At 39.4% G+C, this 23,734-nt stretch overlaps 1 protein-coding gene and 1 pseudogene across 1 annotated transcript in view; both read right to left on the minus strand.

The window, feature by feature from the left end:
* Window positions 1–23,734, minus strand: part of NXPH2 (neurexophilin 2) — a 126,630-nt gene that overhangs the window by 80,129 nt on the left and 22,767 nt on the right. The window lies entirely within an intron of this gene.
* On the minus strand, window positions 20,813–20,998 carry LOC133768764 (U1 spliceosomal RNA; annotated as a pseudogene).

The following is a 23,734-nucleotide window of genomic DNA, read 5'->3' on the forward strand; positions in this document are numbered from 1 at the left end:
GAGTTGATAGAGTTAGGGAGAAGTTGGGGATGAGATGGAGAGTGACTGCCAATGGGTGTGGGATTTCTTTTAGGAGGTGACGAAATGTTTTAAATTAGAAGCAGTGATAATTGTACTACTCTGAATATACTAAAGCCCAAAAATCATATACTTTGAAAGAATGAATTTTATGGTCTGCAAATTATATTTCAATGAAACTATTATAAAAATGAGGCTATCCTGTTATTTTTTATCATGTCTTTAAATATTCTTCTCTCTTTATGGATATTATTAGCATAGGAGTTACTCTGTCACAATAAAAACTGTGTATTTCCAGTAGGCATAATGTTATGGATTTGTTATAGTTATTACAACATAAACATTTTTTTCTCCATACATAAATATTTTTCCTCTAACTAGTACAATAGTCTTTGAATTGATGATTGATTGCATGATGGGTCTCTTTTCAGCCAGAAGAAATAGAAGTGAAAATGAAAAGGACAAGGCCTTTTCAGAGGGAAAGAGTGAAGAAGAGTGACTCATTGATATCTTTGGTTCTGCTCCTACTATTCCACATCATACCTTACAGGCTTGTATGGAATGCCTATTCCACCAATACCCACAACCACTCAACAATCCTTTCACTGATTAGTTCAAAGTTCTAGCATTGCATAGGTGTCCATGTGATACCTGTCTTCCTGCAGTGACTGTGCTTTTAATCTGCTGCTCCTTAGATTTTCTTCCCAGTTCTCCCTCCTCCAAGTGCCCTAGCCTTCCTTTTCTTTCTTAAGCCTCCCCTGCTGTTCAGACCTGCTGGAACATGCTTCCCATGTACTCCCTTGGGCTCTGGTTCTTACAATTTGGCTTCCACCATTGTGGAAGGGATACTACAATTTCTGGCTCCAGCTCCACCAAATGAGGACCAGTAAGTCAGGCTCACTTCTTCCGTGGCTGGGCATCACATCTCAGAGGGCAGGTGGCTGCTTCCAGAGACTCTTCCAGGATCCATACTTCCTGTGCCATGTGAAATGACATGGTCAGACATACCTGGAGAGTCCAGGACTCTGAGCCAGGCAGGCTTCAGGGCACAAGTGGAGAAATGCGTGCCCAGCTGTCAGGTTTCCATGTGAGGTTTGCCAAGCTATAGAAACAGCCACAGTGGCTGCACTTATGAAAATATGAGTCCCTTGCCCACAATACCTCTGCGTCTACTGCCCTGAAGACCAATGGAGCAGCTTCTCAGGTTGTCCTTCTTGTTTTGGTTGCAGTTGTAGTGCGGCATCCTAGACATCAGTTTACGGGGAAAATGGAATGAATTATGATTCTTGTCTTAAGTAGAGGGCTGGCACAGCAGGTTAAAGCCCTAGACAGCAGTGCCAGCATCCCATATGGGTGCCGGTTGGAGTCTCAGCTACTCTGCTTCTGATCCAGCTCTCTGCTATGGCCTGGGAAAAGAGTAGAAGACAGCCAAAATCCTTGGTCCCCTGCAACCATGTGGAAGACCCAGAAGAAGCTCCTGGCTCCTGGCTTTGGACTGGCCCAGATCCGGCTGTTGCGGCCTTCTGGGGAGTGAACTAGTGAATGGAAGGTCGATCTCTTTCTTTCTCTGCCTCTCTGTAATTTTGCCTTTCAAATAAATAAATAATCTTTAAAAAAAGAAAGAAAGAAATGAGAAGTAGGATGAAGTGTCATTCCTGGAAACAGGACCAGGAAGCTGTTGAGAGTTACTTCTAAAGTGGCTGTACCAGCAGCAATGCATAACAGAGTCAAGTTACCTAAATTCTCCTACACACCATAAATATGCTACGGAATCTTTATTCAACTGACTATTAAAGAGGTCATTAAGCAAGTTTTCAAATGTTCCTTGGCCACAGAAGTTTCCACTTTCAGTTACTGTGTATGTCCCTCCCTCCCTCCCTTCCTTTCTCTTTCGGAAACTGGGTTATTTGCACTTTTTCCTTATGCATTTGAATTCTTACACAAGGGGTTAATTATGTCATACTGTCTAGTGAAAAATAGAAAAATGTGAAAGTATGCCAAAAAGAAAAGTGAATAGACTGTAGTCTATTTATATACTACAGTAGTAAAAATGAAAGACATTATATGTTTCAAAGTAGAATGATCCTGCAAACATATGGTTGGGTTACACAGTTGCAAATGGATGTTCAAAGTGTGATCTGGCTTATATAAATTTTAAAAACATAAAAAAGTCCTAGATATATTTTTAAAGCAGCCTCTCAGAACTAATTGTGACCAGAATTACTGGTTTTATTGTTATTTTATTTATTTAAGAAGTAGAGGGGAAGAGAGAGGGAGAAAGATAGAGGAAAAGAGAGAGACAGAATGAACTCATCTGCTGGTTCATTCCTCAAATACCTGCAGCATCTGGGGCTAGGCCACTCAGTCCTCATCTATAGAGGCAGGAACTGATGTACTTGAGCCACCTCCTGCTGCCCTCCAGAGGGCACAATAGCAGGAAGCTGAAATCAGAAGAGGAGTTGGAAATCAAACCCAGGAACTCTGATATGGCATGCAGACACTCCAAATCAGAGTCTTAAATGCCAGGCCAAACGCCCACCGCAGCCTGAGACATTATAATAAATGTGCTTATGTGTATTTCAGTATGTAACTTTTCAGGTAAAGCTACTCTATCATTTCAGAATATTTATTACCTGCAGGGTGGGAAAGAAAGAATTGGATTACAGGACAGACGTGGCTGGTAGGACAGCAAGAAGGTACTTAAATTGTATGTGATGCCTCAACAATTAAATTTGATGTATCCCATAATTATAAAACGACTAAAGGCTGTTACTGCACTTGATAACATAGAGACATTCTACTCTTATGGGACAACACAGCTAGTGGTCTAGTCCACCAACAGATCGTCAAAATCTCCATCTATGGATTCCAATATCCTGGTGGCAGTGTTAACAGTCATGGGAACAGGAGGCAAGAGAGTTGGCGGCTCAGGAGGGAATTTGTGTTTCTGTGGTTATCTAAATGAATTGAGTCAGCACATTGTGTACTTTCTAGGAACTTGTAAACGGACACAGCACGTTGAGCCTAGAGCAGCAGAACAGACTGCCAAATTTCACATTTTTATAAATTTTGACATAATACTAGAGATACCACTAGGTATCTATGGAGGTCTCTTCCTGGACTCCATTAACCTGATATTTGCCTGTGTTTGTTCCCCTTCTGTAACCACAAGAAAGGAGAAGCTAACTGGCACAAGAAACACTTGCATACATACTACTGCAGCACAGTTCACTCTGCTGGCATGTACCTGGAGATATAATTTCCACAATTGAGAATCCTGCTTGGAGAGAGACTGGAAGGATTTTCAATGCCAGTCTGATGTCAGCCATAAGAACTAAAAATACCTATATCTGATTTTAGGGTCAATCTATGATGGCTCTAAAGGCAACAGGAAGCTTTGGTGGCACTACCCTGCCCTGTATGCCCAGCATCCCACCTGACCAAAGCTGCTCAGGTAGATAAAGATATTACTAACCTTCATGAAGCAATATTTGTAAATGAAAATGTGAACTAAGCATATGAAAAGACAACAAATGACCATTGATCTGTGTTGTTCACATCCTACTCACTCTTGGCCTCTCTTACTTGATCTCATCATCACTAAAAAAACTTACCCTCGATTATTTCATATTAGAATTCTGTTGCGAGAGCAGTATTTGCTCCTGAAGAAGGTATCAGGGCCACTTTATCATTTCTTCTCCAGTTTGATTGCCTACAAGAAAGTGTAATTTGAGAGCAAGATGAAGCAAAAAACAAATGGCTTTATGATTAACCTGGTACCAGGCCCTGATCCTAAATGGGCATCCGTTTTTTCTTCCTAAACCTTTCACGAAGCTTCTTCCTAAATGTGTAGATGCCAACCTAACTCAGGGCCCACTGAATACAATATATTCCTATTCCATTTAAGGCTAACTACTCTGCTGTGAAGATAAATCTTGTTATTTGCACATTCTCTTGTTGATGGACTTTTCAGTTGTTCTTCATCATTTGCAATCATAAACAGGGATTGAAGACCATTCCTGCACACTTAGCATACATCCTCAGGTTCAACAAGGTTATGACAACTCAGAACCTATTAAGCTTGAAGGAACTCTGATAGGGAGAGAAAACTGATGCTGTTGCCTAATGAACCTCACAGCAATGTCAGGTGTTTCTGCATTGGTTGTTGTTGAATAGAGTCCACCAGAGAGGCACATGCTTTACTTTTGCACCTGTGCTTTAATATCAATTGTCTGGACCACTGGAAAGGTCTACTGACAGTCCAACTGAGATGCTGAAGGCAACCTCAAAGGCTGCCAAGGGGACTCACATGGTGCACATGGCCTCTGATTGTGCCCTGTCCCCTCTCATGGTCGTGAGATCATCATGGTATTAATGGACCTTCTCTGAAATGTGCCACAATTGCAATGCTAGAGCTCTGCTGTACCCTGGGTAGCTTCGAGAAAAGCAGGGGTCAGGAAAGTGACTGTAAATCTTGGCATGAGCTTAAGGACCTTTTATCTGAAATCAAGCACATGCTGGCTGTGCCCACCTGTCCTGGGACAGGGGCCGGAGAAGGAGGACTGGGAGAGTACCTTCCCTTCTTGAGTCAACTCAGCAACATCACAAAAACAAAAGTCAGTAACTCATTAACCTACTTATGGATATCACCTGCCTCTCCAGAATTTGTCTAAATTTTCTCCCTTTCCTCCAGTTTTAGCTGCCTTCCTTCATTTAGCCTATGTTGGACTGGTTATTATATCAATCTACCTCTGAGATTTTAACCTTCACCTTCAGGCCCTCCTTGCTCTGATCATCATTCCTGGACTTATTTCTCTAACATGATTTTAAGATCTTCCCTCTGAAATGAAGCTTGAGGTTGAACAAGAGGTTTGGAGTCAGATGAGATGGATTCCTTTATCAGCTGTGCCATTTTCCAGGTGAGTCATTTCATGTACTCATTTATCCAGTGTTCTATAAGCCTTGTCAAGTGGCAGGCGCTGTGCTAAGCACTAGTGACACTGCAGTGTGTCAGCAAGGAAGAGAGAGAACAAACAATTAAAGTTTACTTACCTCTCTAGCCTCCATTTCCTCATCTGGAACACAGAAATAAAATGATTCTATCCATCTCAGAGGACTATGTAAGGACTGCTGCTAAGCTCTCAGTACAGTGTTTCAGAGTGAAGCTCATTAAATGTTAACTTGGTAGCATCCTTTACAACCTCTCCATGCTAGCACTATAATGGGCCATCCTGATGCCAAACAAGGAGAGTTTCTGGGCTGCCTCCCATCATGGTCTAATCTTTGGACAAGAAAGGCAGTTTAAACCAAAGAGGTGTCCAAAAACTATGCACCAACTGGAAAGATGTATTACTAAAGTGGATAGAAATAGAAAATGCCAGCAATGGGGACTTACACACACACACACACATACACACACAGAATAATATGTCACGAAAAACATATATACCACCAGAGGAAGAAGAAACTGCCATATCTAAATAGCAGGAATAGAAATTTGTATTTATTATTGGATTAACTTTTGGAACTCAATGATGGCATGTTACTGCAAACCTACGAATAAGATATAAGAACAGAACAATTGAAATTAGACTAAGTATGACATGTTTTATAAAAAGAAAATTATTCAAATTATTCAGGTGGTCAGCAAGCTTAAGGATTACTCTGTGGTGATATAATAAAGTAGAATAAACAAAGTTTGGATTTTTGCTTCTTTTGACTTCTATCACCAAAAAGTTACAATTTTCTTATGACTTAGTTCATCTAATTGTTAGGTTTGATTAGTAAAGTTATTATTAATAATAAGCCCTCACATATTTCTTTATATTTATGAAATTGTTTTCATATGTTATATTATTGGTGTTTTTAAACTTCTTTTATAATGGACCCAGAAAGTATAAAATATTCAAAACAAATAAACAAATAAAAAAACTCAGAAAATTTGGGGCAGGCACTTGGCTTAGTTGTTCAGAGAGCAATAGGGATGCATACCTGGGTTTGAGCACCTGATCTGCTCCTGGTCCCAGCTTCTCACTGATGCATGCCCTGGGTGGAAGCATGAGATGGTTCATGTAGTTAAGTCCCTGTCACCATCATGGGAGACCTGAACTGAGTTTTCAGCTCCTGTTTCAGCCTGGCCCAGCACCAGATGTTGGGGGCATTTATGGAGTGAACCAACAGACAGGGAGCTCTCTGTCTGTCTCTCAATCTCTTTCTGTCTATTGATAAATAAATGAAATAAATAAGTGAAATAGAAAATTTAATACAAGTTCAAGAATCTGACATTTTCCTGTACTTTATCTTATCATCTGATTATGCATTCCAAGTAGAATTCTTAATTTAAAAAAATATTGAACTGCGGAAGCATTCAAGGTTTGGGGGACATTTTCATGTACTATAGAAATGAGAGGCCAGCATTGTAGTTCAACAGGTTAAGTCACTAACTGTGTCACTAGAGGCCCATATCAGGATGCTGGTTGCTGTGCTTCCAATCCAGTTTCCTGCTATTGTGCCTGGCAGAGCAGAGGATGGACCCTTGACACTCATGTGGGAGACCTGGGTGGAGTTCCAGGCTCCTGGCTTTAGAGTACAATTTACAATGTCAGAATAAAATAATAGGAGGCTGGTGCTGTGGTGTAGCAGATAAAGCTACTGCCTGCAGTGCCAGCATTCCATATGGAAGGCAGTTTGAGACCTGGTTGCTCCACTTCCAATCCAGCTCTCTCTATGGCCTGAGAATGCAGTAGAAGATGGCTCATGTTAATGGGCCTGTGCACCTGTGTGGGAGACCTGGAAGAAGCTCCTGGCTCCTGGCTTTGGATCAGCCTAGCTCAGACCATTGTGGGAGTTTGGGGAGTGAACCAATAGATGGAAGACCTCTCTCTCTTTGCCTCGGCCTCTCTGTAACTCCGCCTTTCAAATAAATAAATAAATCTTTAACAAAAAAGAAAAAAGTAATAAATTTCACTGACATGACATATTTCCTTTATGAAAACACCACAGTCTAAGTTTTGTTCCTCATATGGGATGAATTTAAATGAGAAAACATTCCTCTGCAAACTTAATTTAACAACAACACAAGCATTTCCTGGTATCTACATCAATTTGATGGCAGAGATCTGCTTATATAAATGGCTTGTTTTATTTTTCATCTCAAATTATGCTTAGAAATCAGACTGACTCTAGGGACACAGGTAACCATCACCCGTGAGGCTGAGAAGATAGGGCATAGTAGGCATTTCACTTATTAGGATTCATTCCACTTTAAACTTTTTCCCTCCTGGTCTTAAACAGACAATATGCAAGTGATATGCAGTGACATCTAGGGTGACATGAGGCTCCTACAGGATGACAATAATAATACACTTTTGTTGCTTCAGGTATTTTTATTTTGTTCCCTGCTACGGTGAAGACTGAAATGATGTTGCATTTTATAGTTACCATTTACTAAGTTCAAAAGAAGCTTTTTGTGAATGTGGAAGTTGTCATTTGTTCTGTTCCTAGTGTTTCAGAATAAAAAAAAATGACTTGGAATATATATGCAAACAATTTAGTTCTAAACATGAATATACAACCCAAATATACCCTGTGGCATAGGCAAATGAAGAATAAATAAAAGAAGCTCACAGAATGAGGGGAAAAAAGTCTACATAGTAAACAGAAAATTTAGAGTCACAAACATCATGGATTAGTCCAGTGAATAGATCTATAAATGTGAGCAGCTGCACCCATGGTCTTTCATTCACTCATCTACTCACTCACTCATTCAGCAGGCAGGCATTTACTGAGTAGGTAATACAGGCCAGAAACTATGTTAGGGTTTTAGAGACACAAAGGTAAACAAGATGCAGTACTTAACATAAGAAGACCTTACAGACGAACAATGATAAATCTGCTGAGAGTAATACCACTTTAAGGATTACATTTTTGGGAAGCCTCAAGAACTTTAAGACAATTCTTGCCACTCTCAAGTCCCCAGAATTTCTAAATATTACAAGCTGTAGTTGGTTGTGCATTTTAGCAACATTAGTGAGTTCTATTGTCTTGCACTTTGTAGCTTCTCACATACTGTGGCATAGGACAGATCTTTTGTCTGGAAACCTGGAAAGCCTGATTGAGTGAGAACATTTTATGTTCAACCAAATACACATCCCAAAATGATTAAAATAACTGAAACTTTTTTTAAAAAATCAGATTGTTTATGAAGACGACAGAGGAAACCAACCCATAGCTAGTGGACTGCAATGAGGTAAAATAAACAAGTTTATTTCATTAAACATTTTCTAAAAAATGCTTTGTGACTTTGAAAAGTATAAAATAAAGCCCTGGGGGAGGCACTTAGCTGTTAGAACTGTGGCCAGTCTGGGAATGTATTTGCTTGGTGAGTGGTGCCTGCCGTAATTATGGAGAAGTAACATAAAGCTTCCTTGTTCTAGGAAATAATGCTTCAAAATCTGTGGTCCTCAGCTTCTCGCTACAGAAGGCAAGAGGATCTCTTTAAACACTCTCTGCCCATCTGAGTCTCACCACTGCTCATTTACAGATTTTTTTCATTTCAACACTTCATTTCAAAGACAAATTAAACTTACAACAATTAAAATTACCATATATTTTTACAATAGTGAGCCCATTAATTTACTAGGTTTTCTCAACACTGCATTTTATTATCATTCCTAACTTTGAAAGTTTTTATTTTTAATATTCAGCAAATTTATATCATTCAATCCACTTGTTTTAGTAGAAGCGATGAGGCTGATGCTGGGTGCAGTGGGTTAAGTCGCTGTCTGGAGCGCCGGCAACCATACGGGTACCTGTTCGAGTCCCAGCTGTTCCACTTCCGACCCAGTTCCTTGCTGATGGGAAAATAGCAGAGAATGACCCAAGTGTTCAGACTCCATTTCCCACTCATGTGGGAGACCCAGATAAAGCTCCCGGCTCTTGGCTTCAGCCTGGTGCAGCTCTGTCAGTTGCAGCCATTTAGGGAGTGAACTAGCAGATGGTTCTCTCTCTCTCTCTCTCTCTCTCTCTCTCTCTCTCTCTCTCTTTTTCTCCCTCTCCCTCTAACTCTGACTTTCAATAAATAAATAAATCTAAAAAACAAAACAAATATAAGAAGTGAGGCTGTTTTCATCTTTCCCATCTTATGGAAACATATTCCAAGAAAACTGTAAGTCTATTGACATCTTTCAGGGCACTGCCTCCTATCTTACTAAACCTCTCACGAAACTTGCATTATAACAACACCAACTTTACCAGGGAGGCAATGTTAGGGAGTATACCATTAGGATGGACCTTGGCATCCTTACTTGGAAATTCATTCTTCACTATTTCAACACTGCTATTATTCCAACTATTACACCTCCAAATAGGAAACAAACGGCCACCACACATCTTCTGTTCCCCCTCCCTGGGAACAGAAGACCTTCCTTCACATATCCCCATCAGGTTTCATTTCACCTTGGTCTCAGCTCAAGCATCACATCATATAGTGCTTCTCTTACCACCTCTAGAAACCCATGGCCCCTCGCTCAACACTATATCCCACCCACCTTTCATTATCCTAGATTTTATTTTCCAGATGGCATGCTTTAACCACTCAACAGTTTCCTGATAATCTAATTTGTGTCATTTTCCATCTTTTCCAGTAAAGTACGCACTCATGAGAGCAAGATATCTGGTTCTCAAATGATTCAGGATATCTTGGGACAAAGACGGTACTTGGAAGAAATATTTATGCAAATAAATGCTTATTTAAAAATAAAAAAACTTCCACATGAGAGAGAATATGCTGTATTTGTCTTCTGTGCTTGGCTCATTTCACTTAACATGATGATCTCCACTGGCATCCATTTTTCTGGGGGTAACTATATTTTATAATAATGTATTATATACTGTACAAAGAATTGGAAAGGGAGCAGATATTTGGTGCAGTGGTTAAGATACAACTTGGGATGCCCACAGCCCATATCAGAGTTCCTGGGTTTTGAGTCACAGCTTGGCTCCCCATCCTTATTTCCTGCTAATGCACATTCCGGGAACCAGCAGTGATGTCTCAAGTAGTTGGGTCCCTGGGTTACTGGCTCCCAACTTTGGTCTAGCCAAAGCAGTTGGGCAGTGACTCAGTTGATGGGCGATCTCTTTCTTTTTCCCTGTGTGTGTATGTGTGTGTGTGTCTGTTTGCTCTTCTCTGTATGTTTCTCTCCCTTTCAAATAAATAAAAAATTTTTAAATTTATTTTTAAAAAGTTTTAAGAAAAAAAAAGAACTGAGAGGGAAGAACCAGTAAGTCCCAAATACAAAGAAAGAAAGTTGCCTGGTTTGATTGCTTCATCTGTGTGTTTGCATTGAATTATTATACTGTACTCCATAAAAAGGTAGAAGTATAACATGCCAGTCAATATTTTTTTTTGACATGCAGAGTTAGACAGTGAGAGAGAGACAGAGAGAAAGGTCTTCCTTCTGTTGGTTCACCCCCCAAATGGCCGCTACGGCTGGTGTGATGTGCCAATCCAAAGCCAGGAGCCAAGTGCTTCTTCCTGGTCTCCCATGCGGGTACAGGGCCCCAGTATTTGGGCCATCCTCCACTACACTCCCAGGCCACAGCAGAGAGCTAGACTGGAAGAGGAGCAACTGGGACAGGACCGGCGCCCCAACTGAGACTAGAACCCAGGGTGCCGGCGCCACAGGCGGAGGATTAGCCTAGTGAGCAACAGTGCCAGCCATCAGTCAACATTTTTAAAAAAAATAAAAAGGAATTGAAAAAGGGATCCACAATACCACATGACACACACACACATACACACACACAGACAAAAACTCAGTGAGAAAACAGATCAAATTTTAGAGAAAAATCGATGTTTTCTCAGAGACCCAGCAACTCATAGAAACTCAGATGAGAAAGTTAATATTTACAGGAGACAATTTTAGAAACAAGCAAGTTATATACTTCTCTTGGTTGTCCAATATATCCTCAAAGTGAATTAAAATTTGGAATTTACTACAATACACAGTGACTATATTACAATATCATCTCAAATAACCATGTGCGTTGAATTGCCTTTTATTATTATTATGTCTTCAATCTGTTAGTCATGTTTTATGAGAAAAACCATATAAAGTTTATTTCCATATTGGCTATGAAAGTATTGTGAACAATTCTTTTATGTTACTTCTTTAAAGTATTCTAACTAATAGATTTTTTTCAGAATCTGGAACGAGGCAAAGTTTCATGTCTCTGAGAAATTGGTATATTCCCTCCTCAGAGGAGACATATAACTTAATCACATTTCCTTGTTTTTCTTGGCCATGATATAAAATTGACAGCTTTCCTAATAAATTATACAATTGTATGAACCTTATGGTTAAAGTATTTGTTCATCCCCTCATAATTCTGCTTAATCTAAAATTTTAATTTTACTGTGCTTTTTTTTCCAGAGTATCTTAAATTGTATTTGAAAGGTTGTAAGGAGCACTGAATTTAAATCATATTATTAAGCCTTAAATTTATAAATTTAATAATAAAATTAAATAACAGGCATTATTGAGATTGTGGGGAAATAAATCTAGGAATGCTTGAAATATAGGAATTCTTTGAGTTTGAACTCAAAAACACATGGAAAGATGAAATGGAAGCTCAAAGGGATGAAAAATAAATTTTGAGAATAGAACAATAAAGAATGATTTAATTCTAGCTAGCAACATGGCTTTAAAACCTCCTAGATCTAACAATGTGATAAAGAAATGTAAAGAGAAAAAGTCCACATATGATTTATTTTCCACCACAACCTTATTTACTAGATACAGGAGCAAATACCCCATTTTCTCTCAGTGTCAAAACACTGCTCCTATGGGGTCATGGTGGGTAATGGATGAGATGATAAAAGTAAGGCATCCAGTAGAGCTCCTGGCCCCTGGACATTTTAAAGTAAACTTTAATTTTAGAACAGTTTTAAATTTACAGAAAGTTGTGAACATGGTTTGGCATCCCCCAAAACCCACACCCATCTCCTATTATTAATATCTCACATCAGTGTGACATATCTGTTATCATTTTTTAAGGGAACTTGTTTTCTTTTCATTTTTTTAAAAGATTTATTGATTTATTTGAAAGTCAGAGCTACAGAGTAGCAGAGGGAGGGAGGGAGGGAGGGAGAGAGAGAGAGAGAGGGAAAGAGAAGAGAGAGAATGAATCTTCCATTGGCTAGTTCACTCCCCAAATGACCGCAATGCTGGAGTTGGGCTGATCTGTAGCCAGGAGCTTCTTCTTCAGGGTCTTCCACATGGGTGCAGGGTCCCAGGGACTTGAGCCTTCTTCTACTGCTTTCCTAGGCCATAGCAGAGAGCTGGATAGGAAGTAGAGCAGCTGGGACTTGAACTGAAAGCCATATAGTATGCCAACACGGCAGGCGGCAGCCGTAACCTTTACATCACAGGACCAACCCCTGTTATCATTATTAAACTAGAATCGATATTTTTTTTTCCTCGAGTTTCAAAGTAAGGCATTATTTATTTTCATCTTCGAAGTGAAAATCTAGTGGGAAAAACTATTTGGTCAGTTTGTGCAAGATTAAAAATTTAGTTGTCTTCTTTCAGTGTTCTTTTTAATGAAAGCCCACACCATGCTCTGATGGGCTGTTTTTTCCTGGTACCCTTTTCCATTTCCAGGATCTCATCCGACACACACTGCATTTAGCAGCCATGCCTCTTCATCTGAGTTTCTCAGACTATCTTTTTTTGATAACATCAACAGTTTGAGGAGTACTGGACAGATAATTTTTGTAGAATGCCTCCTAAGTGGGAATTTTTTTTTTATGTTTTTCTCATCATCAGATGGGGGTGACATAGCAGGTAGATGCCAACCGCAGTGCCGGCATCCCAGTGCCAGTTCAAGTCCCAGTTGTTCTACTTCCGTTCTAGCTCTCTGCTATGGCCTGAGATAGCAGTAGAAGATGGCCCAAATTCTTGGACCCCTGCACCCACATGGGAGACCCGGAAGAAGCTCCTGGCTCCTGGCTTCAGATCGACGCAGTTCCAGCCATTAGGGGCCTCTGGGGAGTGAACCAGCCTCTCTGCCTCTGCCTCTCTGTAACTCTGCCTTTCAAACAAATAAGTAAATCTTTTTTTTTTTTTTTTAAAAAGACATCATGGTGAACTTTAACACTGTTCATCTGAGGTTGTCTCTGTCAGGTTTCTCTACCATAAATATATTTTTCCTGCTTTCTATATGTTATCCTTTGGAAGAAAGTCACTAAGCACTGCCCATACTTAAAGGAGAGTTACACTTTGCTCACCCTCCTATATCATAGAGCTTTATGTACATTATCTTGAATTCTGCTTGGGAGAGCTTTCTATTCTCCCCTACTCATGTATTCAATGATTTATATCAATAAGGACTTTAGGGTATCTAAAACATCTCTTGGGCTTCACCATCCTAATTCTCCCCTGGTCCCGGTCCCTGAAGCCTCGGCAAACAGTGATCATGTTAGTGTCTTCATGATTGTCTCCTTTCAGGATGTCACATAATTGGACTCACAAAGTACCCATGTGAACTTAGACTGGCTTCTTCCATTTAGGAATATGTACTTAAAATTTATCTGCATATTTGCCTACCTTGATAGCTCAATTATTTAAATCACTAGGTATTAGTCTATCACATGAATATACCACGGTTTGTCTGTTCACCTATTTGAAAGACATCTTGGGTGCTCACAGTTTTGGGTGATTACAAATGAAGCCATTGTACCACCAGCATGCAAGTTTTTGTATGGAGATAAGTTTTCAGATCTGTTGGACACAGATCACATGTGTCCAACAATTATGTTTAGCTTTGTAAGAAGCTACCAAACTTGTCTCCCAAAGGGGCTGTAATACTTTGCTTACCCATCAGCAACAAAACAGAGTTCCTATTGCTCTGCAAGCTCACCAGCAGTTGGTACTGTCAGTTTATATTTTGGGTATTCTAATAGATATGTAAGTGTGTATATTAATTGTTTTCATTTTTAATTCCCTAATGAAATAAGATTTGGAGCATCTTTTTATACATTCACTTGCAATAGCTATGCCTTCTGGGATAGGCACATCATTCACTTCATTTTCTTATTTTATTTCACTGACTGTAACTTCAAATACATTTTTTTACTTTGATCAAAACACAAAGACATGTTAGTCTTTCATTGTCAAGCCAAGACCTTTTCTCTGAGAATGGGCCCCATTAATGGAGTTATGTGTCATATTTATTTAGAAAATAATACCACACTTATCTCTAAGATTCCCAGTACTAGGTCCTTGAATTATCCCCAAAATGAACAGATTTGCAAAGCAATCTGGGGGTACAATATTAGAGCTGTAGCACTTTTTACCCTTTTTTTTTCTTTCTATTGCTTTGCCCACAGTTAATTTTCAAGTAATTTTTAAAAAAAGATTTATTTATTTATTTGAGAGGTAGAGTTACAGAGAGGGATAGACAGAGAGAGAGGTCTTCCATCTGCTCGTTCACACTTGAAATGGCCACAATGGCCAGAACTGGGCCCATCTGAAGCCAGAAACCAGGAGCTTCTCTCAGGTCTCCCACGTGGGTACAGGAGCCCAAGCTCTTGGGCCATCTTCTACTGCCTTCCCAGGCCATTAGAGAACTGGATCAGAAGAGAAGCAGCTGGAACACAAAGCAGAGCTTATATGGGATGCTGGTGCCTCAGATGGAGGCCTAACCTACTACACCACAGAGCCGGCCTCTCGAGTAATTTTTAATAGTAATCAGCTACCTTTTATTTAAGCTCTCAAAGATGTTTAACTGAATTTTATCAATGAAAGTTCTTCTTTAGAATCAATTTTTAAGCAGTCCACAGTAATAAATTATAAAATCACAAGAACAATTAAAGGTGGCATAAATAAGTTATATAAAAATGTGACCGGACTACAGAACTCTATTGGCAAGAGCAGAAGTGTTCAGAAATGTATCTGACAATAGTTAGACATACAGCCAATAGTTAGGCTGGAAGATTATATCCTTAACTTTGGTCCACAGAACAAATGAAGCAACATTCAGCAAATCTGACCCAGTCATTTTAATAGCTAAACTCTCACACCCTAAGCAGTGATATAAAACATAGTATTCTTTTTCATTTTGTAGAGGTGTCATTGTCTACACAATCTGAAGCAATATGACTTTAATAGAAAAGGCTAAACGTGAGTTTAAATCTCCTACTATACAAGGCTACTTGGGAAAGTGACTAGCAGTTTCAAAGAATTATGTCGAGTACTTTACAAAGATCTCCATTAATTTAAGCAAGCTATAAAGTTCTATGGGGCAAGAAATATGTTTTATGCTTCCTTATATTCCCCACTGTGATGGCTTTGTAATAGGTCAATTTGGCTAGGCTGAACTGCATTTCTTGAAATTTTCTTTCCTGCAGGTGAGGTTAGAAGGCCCACAAGACAGACTGTTTTGAAATGCAGAAAGCAGAAGGAAGTAAAACACCACTGGGCAGCTCACACAGGTTGTTTCTAATCTGTAGAAATGACATGAAACAGCAGCTGGATCTGCAAGTGTGCCATATTCTCTTGGATCTGCCTTATCTTCAGATAAAGCTTGCTCCTGAGCCAGGTATGTGTGTTTAACCTCCTAACGATCAAAGTCAGAGTTAATGAGAGCTAACATAGGTTCCTGTTCATCCTTGTGGGGTTCTAGCCTGCTGATGATCTCCCGGTTCCTGAATGCCTGTCCTGTGGACTTCAAACTCTAGCATCACACACAGAGATAACAGCCTTACAGAGACTGTGTAATCTGCATAATGCTAAATCCATATTAAAAATCCATTTGTGCTCATAGAAGACCTTGGTAAAATGGCAAAATATAAAATAAATACACAAAAATCAACAGCCTTTGTATACACAGACAATGCCATGGCTGAAAAAGAACTTCTAAGAATGATTCTATTCACAATAGCTACCAAAAAAATCAAATACCAGCCAGAGAGCGGCAAGATGGCAGAATAGGAAGGGAGCACATTGATAGTTCGGCAACACAGGTTAATAAAAGTGGAGATACTGCAGGGTCAAGGAAGAGTAGGGGAAGAAACAGCAGAGGAAACTCTTCCGGAACTAGTGATTCACAGTGGACCTGCGTGGAGAGCGTGGGAGCCCAAGTTCGGGACACCAGCGGCAGACTCAACACAGGAGCGCTGGAGCGCAAGGTGAGCCGAACCTCAATAGCCCGAGACACCAGCGGGCAAGCGGAAAGAGGAGACCAGAGGGAACGAGGCTTGAAATTCCGTGGGGAAAAGTTCACCAGGCTAACTAGAAGAGAGAGAGGGGAAAAAAAAGTGACCGATACGGACACGAGTTTCTCGCTCTCCGCTCACTCCTCAAAGGCGAGCAAGAGAAAGAGCAGGCGCCATTTTGGTCACACGTCATAAGCAGGGCGACCTCAGGTCTGCACCGGCCATGAGCCTAGCAGAAAAACCTGACTCTGGGGGGAGGGGTGAAATAACAGGAGATTAGCATCTAACTTGGCAACCCAGTGGGAGACTGCAGGAGAACTGGAGCCCACACCAAGGGCAGCAGAGATTCCCTGTGTGGTCCTTGGGAAAGATCTTCCGATCTCTGGCTCCTGTGGGTATATCATTCGCCTGCTAACTACCTCCAATTATGTTCAGCTGTGTGGAAATACTTCCCTTTTGAATAAGAAAGAAAGAAAGGAAGGAAGGAAGGAAGGAAGGAAGGAAGGAAGGAAGGAAGGAAGGAAGAAAGAAAGAAAGAAAGAAAGAAAGAAAGAAAGAAAGAAAGAAAGAAAGAAAGAAAGAAAGAAAGAAAGAGATTTACCACACCTAACCTGGGAGTGTCATCTTTGACATACCATCAACCCTGAGGAACCAAACACAGCTCTCAGTCCACACTCATCTCAAGCCTCTAAGGCTCCACCAAAAGCAGACAGTCCACTTAATCTAGAGCCATAGTGTAACAAGAAAAAACACCACAGTGAAGAAACCAAATATCTCCAACATGCCATACAACAAACGCAAAAACCGAGGTAACAAGAACAAGGTAGACACTATGACGCCCCCAAATGAAAAAGACACCTCAATTCAAGATTATGAAGATGATGAGATAGAAGAAATGCAAGAAGTGGATCTCAAAAAATTGATAAGAACATTAAGAAGTTCTCAAAAACAAATTCTTGAACTACAGAAATCCTTAATGGACAAGATAGAAAATCTCTCTTGTGAAAATGAAATATTAAGGAGGAATCAAAATGAAATGAAACAACTAGTGGAACAAGAAACTCTGATAGTGACAAAAAACCACAATGAAATGAAGAACTCAATAGATCAAATGACAAACACATTAGAGAGCCTTAAAAACAGAATGGGTGAAGCAGAAGAGAGAATATCGGACTTAGAAGACAGAGCACAGGAAAGGAAACAGGCAAACCAAAGAAAAGAAGAAGAAATTAGAAATATAAAAAATATTGTCGGGAATCTACAGGATACTATTAAAAAACCTAACATTCGGGTTCTAGGAGTTCCTGAAGGCATGGAGAGGGAGAAAGGATTAGAAGGCATTTTCAGTGAGATACTAGCAGAAAATTTCCCAGGTTTGGAGAAGGACAGAGGCATCTTAGTACAGGAAGCTTATAGAACCCCTAATAAACATGACCAAAAGAGATCCTCACCATGACATGTTGTAATCAAACTCACCACAGTGAAACATAAAGAAAATATTCTAAAATGTGCAAGAGAGAAACGTCAGATTACTCTCAGAAGATCTCCAATTAGACTCACAGCAGACTTCTCATCAGAAACCCTACAAGCTAGTAAAGAATGGCGAGACATAGACAGGTACTAAGAGAGAAAAACTGCCAGCCCAGAATATTATATCCTGCAAAGCTCTCATTTATGAATGAAGGTGAAATTAAGACTTTTCATAGCAAACAGAAATTGAAAGAATTTGTTGCCACTCATCCTGCCCTGCAAAAGATGCTTAAAGATGTGTTACACACAGAAACACAGAAACATGGTCACCAATATGAAAGAAGGTAAAGGAAGGAAACCTCACAGCAAAAGATCACAGGAAGCTCAATTTCTCTTTGACATGGAATTAAACTCTGATGCTCTGTTAAAGCAATGTGTTAAAGTAATCTATTATGTTCTCTTGATGTCTGTTAAATTCTAATTGTTCAAAAACAGCTGAATTTTTATTAACAGCTATGGGTTATGTAAATATGTGCTTATTTTCAAAGATTTGAATAATCACCTTGTAACAATGATCAAATTTGGTCTATGTTATGTCATGATTTTAAGGAATCTTATTTCAACCAGATATTTTGGATTTTGAGCCTTCTTGGCATTCTTGACAGGCATTCAAAAAATCAAAGTTTCAAACAATCTGGACTCTAAAATTTCCAGTAAATCCTGGACTTTGGTTTTTCCAGTTTGGGCCCAACTGAAAAAAATCGAAGGACCTATGTCTCTCATCTTATAGAGACACTAACTAATCAGGCTATTTGGATTATATTAGAAGTACTGTCAAGATGTGGTGTGGTACTAAATTTTAAGTTTGTATAATGGAAAATGCTATTAATACAAATGTTTGAGAATTAAAAAGTCTAATGATCTTGTGTTACTAGACATGATAGTTATCTTAATGAGAAAGCCCCAGAGGCCTAAAGGGTTAAATACTTGTAAAATCCTACAGGTGCTTTCAAAAACACTGTGAAGTAAGCACTGCCTCTTGTTGGTTGATGAGTTTATAATTTGAAACATGGCGACTTAAAATCTTTTGTCATCCATAGTTATATATGATTTGCTGCTCATAAAACTAAAGCGTTGTTGGTTCTTTGTTTAGCTGCCCTCCTCTAGGTTCCTATGGACTTTTTCCAGCCACTTTCATTGTATTCAGTACTTTGGGATGGCGCTGTAAACAGATGAAGCCAATAATGTATTAACAGTACCAACTGAGAGAAAGTATGGTTAACTGAGGTTACTAAAAACAAAAAGCAATTCAAATCAATTGGCAATCTACAAAAAGAGTTAAAGATTTTAAAAGCTATTATTAAAATTGCTATATTGGTCTATTATGCTATGTTACATGTGTGTACATATTGTATGTCCACATGGGGAAATTTTATTGAGTTTTATTTTAAATGGCTTATAGATAAGATTGTCCATAAATTTAAGCTGCTAAAATCAATCAAAGATACATTTTAATTTGTGTGACCTGAATCTGTGTATCATATGTTTTAAACGTGTTGGTAGAAAGAAACTAAAAACATTTTAGATAGTTGTGCTTAAATTTACTGGCTAAACAAACTACACCATGTTAGATATATAAGAGGTGTTTTCAAATACATGATTCTTAAAATTTATAGAAGGCTTTGGACCTTCTGGTAAATGTTTTCTTAAGTTGTTATCTAATGGTTGAAACGGTTTGTTAAGTATTCATGTGATATTGCTATTGTCAGCAAGCGATCTAGGACTTGCTCCCTCATTTCTCTATTCTAAGCCCAACTTGTTCTTTCATTTCTCTATTCTCCTCAAGGTAGGAAACTAATTCTATTATGAAGGAATCTGTAGGACGCACAATTTATTCTTTAGACCTTATAAAAAGAGATGGCTAACATTTTTCTGTAATAGCATAGCCAAAATAAGATCTTAAATAATAATCTCAGAGCTAGATTTACTTCGCTCTGAGAGGGGAGGGTTGTGGGTGGGAGGGAAGTTATGGGAGGGGGAAGCCATTGTAATCCATAAGCTGTACATTGGATATTTATATTCATTAAATAAAAGTTTAAAAAAACAAAAGCCGATATCCTTTTAAGACAGAGAACTACAGAAAAATTAAAATCATTATTGAATGATATTTCACCTCTTTTGAAAAAGCTGGTTACTTTTTAAAATATTTTTACCTGATTTCAAGTACTATTACCTGAGTTCTAAATATAGTGGTACCAAATAGTAGCACTAAAGAGCTATACAGGATCCTAGGAGGTCTCTGCTTGAATTCAGCTCTGGCACCAAACATCACATTTCTCTATCCTTGTAAAATTACAGTAGAATCATGGAATTTTAGATGTGAATTCACTTTAGCATTCATATAAAATCTCCTTATTTACAGGGAAGAAAATTGAGGTACAGTAATATTATCCCCTGCTTAGGATCTCCAGCTAGTCAACAGGGCAGAGTCAAGACTGAAGTTCAATTCCCTGCCCCCAGTCTTGAGTTCTTTACACAATACCGTTTCTGTGTCTGACTCACCTCTCCACTTGATTGAGCCTGTGACCTCCTGATAAGCCTTTGGGTTGAAATATGTCTTGCCTAACTATCTCATGTCCCAGTTTTTCAAATCATATAGAGACCATGGACTTCTACAACTATTCTCCTGCCTGATTTATACGTCTGCTTCTGGCTTCATTGCAGTCATTTGGGGAGTGAGCCAGTGGACTGTAGACCTCCCTCTCTCTGCTTGTGCCTCTCTGAGGCTCTGCCTTTCAAATAAATGGATAAATTAAAAAAATTATGTCTGGAGAACTCTGAAGTTGTCAGACTATGCTTATACTAGTTGGTCCTCACCAGCAACCACAGCAAAAGTTCACTCAGCATTGGTTCGAGGTCATTCCATTCTCAGTCTCTCATTCCGAGGGGATAAAACTTGGTCCAATCTTTATATCACAATTTGCTCATGTCACAAAAAATGTTTTCTCTGCCTGTCTGGCAGATAGAAAATTCACCACCTCAGGTCTTGAGACACTTGGTCATAACCACCTCAAGGGCTAAACTAATCTATAGGGGAGGGGGCATGGGGAAGAAATACATTGATATGTTTTTTTTTTTTTCATGAATGCAGTCCCCCACTACCACAAATTATGCAGTCCAGTTTCCCACATTTGGGGAAATCACAGAGGTCAGCACATCCGAAGTGCAATGGCTAAGCCTCACCCTGGGAAAACCACCTTCACGACCATGGTATCTCCCCTGCCAGGTAAGAATACATTGATATTTGAACACTCCGTGTAACTCTTTTTGAACTCCATGAGATCCTTGTGCAGGCTTGTAAACAACATGCTTCCACTCCTTTGTTTATTTCAAAACCAACATATTCTTTTTACAATGTTTCACAACCCTCTTTGATAAGGAAGTGTTTTTCTTAAGGTGGGACAGTCAACAAAATGTTTTAGACTCCTGTATCAAGAGAATGTGTGGTTTCAAATGACAAAAGCTTACCATATTGCTTAGGTAGGCACGGACTCAAGGAAGAAGTCCTGAGACAGCCAGGCCAGTGTTGGTAAAGAGGCTTGCAGTGCCATAAACAGACCCATGTTTTGTCTGTCATTCCTCTGCCAATTTTAAAGCGACGTTCTCTGTCCATGCTTGCCTCCTCAGATACACAGATGGCTGCTGTACCCCTAGCTACAAGTCTAAATTCTAGGTAAGAAGGTGGAAAAGGAGTAAAATGCTGGACCAAAGACAAAAGACTGGAGATTATGAAAACCAGTCAATGGTATTTGTCACACACTCTTATGTACGTACTCTTCTATGAAGTGTTTCTGAATAAGGCTTCAACTCAAAACCTAATTCTCAAAATTTTTTTTCCAAATCAAAGACTTAAAACTCATTATATTTGTTCATTCCAAAATACTGAATAAAGCAACAAACCCAACCCTATATTAAACTAATGCCCTTATATCTAGGGTGGCACAGCAATGCAACAAACAGGCTCTCTCCTTAATTATGTGCAGTAATAAACTCATGCACACACCATTCTCCTCTGTCACCTGATGTATACTTCATCTTTCTCCATATGCAATGTCTGCTTAAGTTTTAAGATCCGTCAGTTTGATTCTTCAAAACAGAAAGGATTGTGTGTTAGAAACATACTCACGAATGGTGAAACCTCAAGAAGTTAACCTTAAGAATTTACTTTGGGTCTAGGGAATCGTAGCTCATTCACTATACAAAGGTTCCTGCTTTGTTAGATAAAATGCTGTCAGGATCCTTCAGTTAAAACTATAATGTTTCTCAAGGACTAATTTCTCAAGCTAAGTATAATCAGGCCTGCAGATTTTGGCTGATGTTTCTCAAAGAGTCCGCTCCAAACTCTGCTTAGAAGTCCTGTAGATACTGCTTAATATTCCAGTTCCAGGTCCCTCCTCAGAGCTCAAGTGTTTATCTCCCATACGGATAGACTTTCCCAGGCCATTGCACACTCAAAGTTGAGAACACTGTCTGAAATTACTATATCAAGCTCAGGGATCGAGTACACAGGCAGGCAGAGCTCCAAGTCAGGGCAGACATGGACCTTCTTTCTGAAGACAAATACCAATGGGAGAACAATCACTTCACTTTTTTACAGAAACCCAGCCCAAGACAAAGGCCTGAGCTTCCTGGGGAAGTGTGTATCCAGGACGGGGGCAGTCACTTAACAACCCAAGCTCTTCATGTACAAATCTTGAACAAATTAATAACTCTTCCAGTTAATATCTATTCTAAGAGGACTTTCAGGGTGCATGAGTTTAGCTGTGCCTGAAGCCCAGAGATCCACAAAAGTCCAAAGTATATGTTCAAACCTACTCCCTGCCATCTGCCCCAACCCTCATCCCAATTTGAGCTTATTCAGTCGACTCTAGTCTTCCCTCCTTGGGCTCTAACTTCAACTTCTTATCTCACTAATGCATTTCCTACAATGTTCCTTGGCTGCCCTAGCTAACACTTATATCAGATGCTTTTGTTTTTTTCTGATCTGCATTACACAATCTCTCCAATTACTTATGTATTTAAATTGCTCCAGCAATGGGCAGACTTAATGCTCAGTTCCTTGGCCAGGTCCCCAGCAGTCAGGGACCATGGCTGACTCCCAGACATATTTATATATCAGAGCTTTTCAGCGTTATTTGGCTGCATTTCTTTATGGTTTTGGAATTTCCTTGGTTTACTAATACATCCGTTGTGCCTCCTGTGGGTTTTAAGCAAGGAGCTGAAGCGTGTTTGGTGGCACAGAAAAGAGTGCTATTCTGGGAGTCTGCTGGGAATCTGATGGGGGTTTCCTGTGCCATTTGAAGCTGAGAAAGGAGGATCCTGGCTCAGGCTCTAAGGACCAAGTGCATCTTCCTCCACCCCCAAAGTTCACTAAAATAAAGTTGGGAAAGTGGTTTTCCGGCCCATGTAGGCATCAGAATATTTAACTTTGAAAGATTCTGATTGAAGTACAAATCTACAATAAAATACGCTTCATCTCATACATCCAAATGTGTGTATTTTCTGAAGATAAAAGAAACACTGGCAGGTTCAGCTAAAGAGAAACTCAGAGACCGAGATTTAGAAAATTGAAGGAATAGGTCGGCAGCTAATCATGTAAAGTGCTGGTAGGTGTTCAGAGAGGATGTTGGAGAACAGTGCCGAATGCCCAAAAACTCATTGCATTTCAGATTGCAGGGTGGAGAAGATGGAAATCCTGGATTAGGCTGGTTAAAATATGGGAGGGGGAAGCCATTGTAATCCATAAGCTGTACACTGGAAATTTATATTCATTAAATAAAAGTTAAAAAAAATGGAAAAAAAAATCCCAAGTAGAATGAGTGTCAGGCACAAATGAAACTCACAGAATTTCTTTCCCAGATTAGAGAATCATAGTATAGTATATACAGAGCTGGGAAGTAGCCAGAACAACACTGATTCTCAGAGAAAGAACTCAGCAGGAACTTCTGTTGGAAAACATATCCAGCAGAT

Source organism: Lepus europaeus, chromosome 1 (genome assembly GCF_033115175.1).
Source record: "Lepus europaeus isolate LE1 chromosome 1, mLepTim1.pri, whole genome shotgun sequence".
Lineage (NCBI taxonomy): Eukaryota > Metazoa > Chordata > Mammalia > Lagomorpha > Leporidae > Lepus > Lepus europaeus.